Below are 3877 nucleotides of genomic sequence, written 5' to 3'. Positions count from 1 at the left end.
GGACCGCCACCCCCACACCCCCCGCCCTGGCTGAGGCCACCAAGGAGGAGAGAGGTACGGCAGGGAGGAACAAGACGTGGTGTTATGGTGGTCTGGAAAGGACTGCGAGAAATGCGTTGATGAGAAATGCAGTCGTATAAGCTGGTAGCGTAGCTAGCATACAGAAATAGATGGAGGTAGTCAGTCRTTTTTAACTAATGCAGTTRATTGGGGACGATAACATGAACATGTATTGAGGTTGACATCTATACAAACATTGTACTCCAATTTTTACCTCAACATAGTGTGAAATGCACATATATACAATAGCCTAAATGTAGGTTAATTCTGCTGGGGTGCAATGAGGAGATTCAGGATCTTTCCCCCAGCCGTTTCCATGGCATTTCCATTGTTTTGGTCGAGTTCCATTGACCTCTTTACTGCATSAATACATTCCTTACGGTGCTGTCTAGCTCTAGAGTAGATCTCAACAAGGTGAAACTCTCTCAGCCTTTAGGGCTTTGCTCTGAACCCGTTGGTTAACTTAATTATCGTTCCGTTCCGTCCCTCTTTTTCCCCCTCCTCCCCTCTCCCCCCTCCCTCCTCCTCCTCACCCTAGCCGAGGTGATCCGGCCGCTGCCTACCCCGACCACCGAACCCCAGCCCACCTTCCGTCTGGGCTCTATGGAGGAGGAGAGAGAGAGCAAGGCGGAGTGCCCCAGAGCAGAACCCTCYCAGCCCAGCCTACCCTCAGACCCCAGACCATTGGAGGAGTGCCTGACCATCCTGAAAAACCCTGAGGTATGGTGGGATGTACACGTACATAGCTATGGTCCACATGCACGCACGCTCACATACACACACACCGTTTACAACCAGGGCTATGGTCAATTACAGTCAATTTCAGTGCAGAATGGACTGTATTACGTATGATAAGTCACTCTGGATAAGATGGACTAAAATGTAATGTTATGTAATGAAATGTAATGAAATGAAATGTAATGCAGAACTGATCCCCTGTTTCACAATGTCAATCCAACGACAGTTTCTATGGTGTCCACCTGKAGGGTGTATTGTATGTCTGTGCAGTAATAACCCCTTGCTATGGTCGATGGGTTTAACTATATCCCTAATGAGCTTAACTCACTTTACTCATTCACTGAGGCTCAACCTATTAGAGCAGGACAGTAATAGAGGACGTACATTCAGTGACTCCATCGTCGGACGGTCACCTGATCTACCTGTGACCCAGTGGAGGCTGGTGGGGAGAGAACATAGAGGCCAAGTTCCTTTCCAGCCATTACAATGAGCCCGTCCTCCTATTTTAAAGTTGTGGGGGGCAATGAGGAGATTTGGGATGTTTCCAACACAGTATCTTTATCCCACTTGTTTCCATGGCATTTCCATTGTTTTGGACCTCTTTACCACATCTATCGGAGGTAGATCAGGTGACCGTCAGACGATGGGTCACAGGTAGATCAGGTGACCGTCAGCACGATGGGTCCACAGGTAGATCAGGTGAACCGTCAGAGCATGGGTCACAGGTAAGATCAGGTGACCGTCAGACGATGGGTCACAGGTAGAATCAAGTGACCGTCAGACGATAGGTCACAGGTAGATCAGGTGACCGTCAGACGATGGGTCACAGGTAGATCAGGTGACGCGTCAGACGATGGGTCACAGGTAGATCAGGTGACCGTCTCAGACGGATAGGTCACAGCGTAGATCAGGTGACCGTCAGACGATGGGTCACAGGTAGATCAGTGACCGTCAGACGATGGTCACAGGTAGATCAAGTGACCGTCAGACGATGGGTCACAGGTAGATCAGGTGACCGTCAGACGAGTGGGTCACAGGTAGATCAGGTGACCGTCAGACGATGGGTCACAGTAGATTGTCAGGTGACTTTAGCTACACGTGCTGTAATGTTTGTTACCCAGATGTCACTTTCAAGTCACTTTTCATGTGAATCTGTCCACGAGAGATACATGTACTGTAACTTTAAATGTTTGCACGCAGAAAGACCACTTGGCCAGGGTTTCTGAAATAATTCTGATATTTCAATGTTATTACATACATTCTTATCACCAAGATCCATGCATGTATAAATACTCGAGACTGTTTGAAAAGTGCTTTACATGCATTTCATTGGGTTTCATTGCATACTGCTTACACAGAGTGTGTGTGTGTGTTTGTATTTGAGTGACAAAGTCTCTGTGTGTCCTCACAGATGGGAGCCCCATTCCTGAGCGATGATGAGTGGTGGTTCTGGTAACTCTAAACACAATCCTTCACCAAGCTGGAGCCATGATGGAGAGACCAGAGAGAGGGAGCCATTCCGTAGACACATGATCTCCTCCAAGCTCCCCAACTCCTCCGCCCTCTCCTCTCTGCCATACCTAGACTACGACTACTCGAAGTGGAGGATTTCTAGGCTTTGTCTGAAGTTGTTGTGTGATTGATACAGTATGTACACCCAAAGGGCATTAAAACATCAATGCTTTGAGCACAAAACAGTAATTCAGTATTTGTTTGTATTTGCATAACCACCACACAATACAGTACACAATGTAACGTTGATGGAAACTGAAAAACAATCTTTGTTGATGTTTTGGTTGCCAGGTGATGGGGACCTGCTGTGAGAATTGTGATTGGATACATGCCATTCCAGTAGCCTAGCGTGGCCGGGCCTCTTACCTCGATGAAGCAGTTCCAGGTCCCATGGCGACCACAGAAGGCTGCCTGGTGGCTAGCACCAACCGGGCTGTCGTGCTATCTCCGTGAGTTACAGTGTTATATACTGCAATACAGCATACTGCACTAGACGAATGGTAGAATACTGTATACCAGTAACTACATATGAAGTATATATTAAAACAGTACTACTAGGAATATTTCAGTGAAGTAGCTGTATCCAGTCTATGACCACCCTGACCTTCCCCTTTGCCCCCTCTCCTCTCCCCAGTTGGGTGGTGTGCCAGCAGTCGTATCCTGGCGATGGGATGACCCGGGGTCCTGTATTAGGTGCCCGTCGGCCTGCCTGGCTGCAGAGGTCAAGGGCTGGCTGGAGACGACGACGGATTCCAGGCCATCAAGGACGCCTCGACCACACCAGCAGGTCAGAGGTCAAACTGTCTGGAATAAAAAACTTTAGATTTAGGGGATATTGAGGAGAGTGTCTCAGTTATAGAAAATAGAATATAGTGGAGTCTGTTATATAGAATGTGGTTGAGTCTTATAGAGATGTGGTGGAGTCTGTTATATAGAATGTGGTGGGGTCTGTATATAGAATGTGGGTGGAATCTGTTATATAGAATGTGGGTGAATCTGTTATATAGAATGTGGGTGGAGTCTGATATATAGAATGTGGTGGAGTCTGATATATAGAATGTGGGTGGAGTCTGATATATAGAATGTGGGTGGAGTCTGTTATAAAGAGTTGGTGGAATCTGTATATAGAATGTGGGTGGGGTCTGTTATATAGATGTGGTGTGGAGTCTGTTATATAGAAATATATATATATATGATAGAAATGTAATTATTTTATAGCTCGGTCCACTCTATACGTTCTATTTCTATGGTCAACATTTGAAAACAGTTGTGAAGAGAGAAGACTGATGGCCTCGTCTTTTGGTTGTGTTTCCAGGTTTGCTCGTCTGCAGAAGCTCATGATTGGTCTCGCTGGTAGAAACCTTTACATCCGCTTCCAGTCCAGAACAGGAGACGCCATGGGAATGAACATGATCTCTAAGGTGTGTGTGCGTGCATACTGCGAGCGAATGTGTGCGTTAGACATGTAATGTGTGTGACTATCATGTGTCATGTTAATTAGCTGGTTATTGTCTCCCGGTGTGTGTTGTCCTGTATATGACCTGTGTGTGTGTGTGTGTTGCTCTGT

General features: G+C 46.7%; 1 long non-coding RNA gene across 1 annotated transcript; it reads left to right on the top strand.

Moving 5' to 3' along the window:
- On the top strand, window positions 1–2263 carry LOC112080034 (uncharacterized). The gene is made up of 3 exons (XR_002896107.2): window positions 1–54; window positions 599–780; window positions 2210–2263. It is a non-coding gene; the product is annotated as an uncharacterized lncRNA (long non-coding RNA).
- The last annotated feature ends 1614 nt before the right edge of the window (window positions 2264–3877 follow it).

The sequence above is a fragment of the Salvelinus sp. IW2-2015 genome, unplaced genomic scaffold (genome assembly GCF_002910315.2).
Source record: "Salvelinus sp. IW2-2015 unplaced genomic scaffold, ASM291031v2 Un_scaffold11117, whole genome shotgun sequence".
NCBI lineage: Eukaryota > Metazoa > Chordata > Actinopteri > Salmoniformes > Salmonidae > Salvelinus > Salvelinus sp. IW2-2015.
Note: the sequence above shows the minus strand (reverse complement) of the source record. Positions and strands in the feature narration are given on the sequence as shown.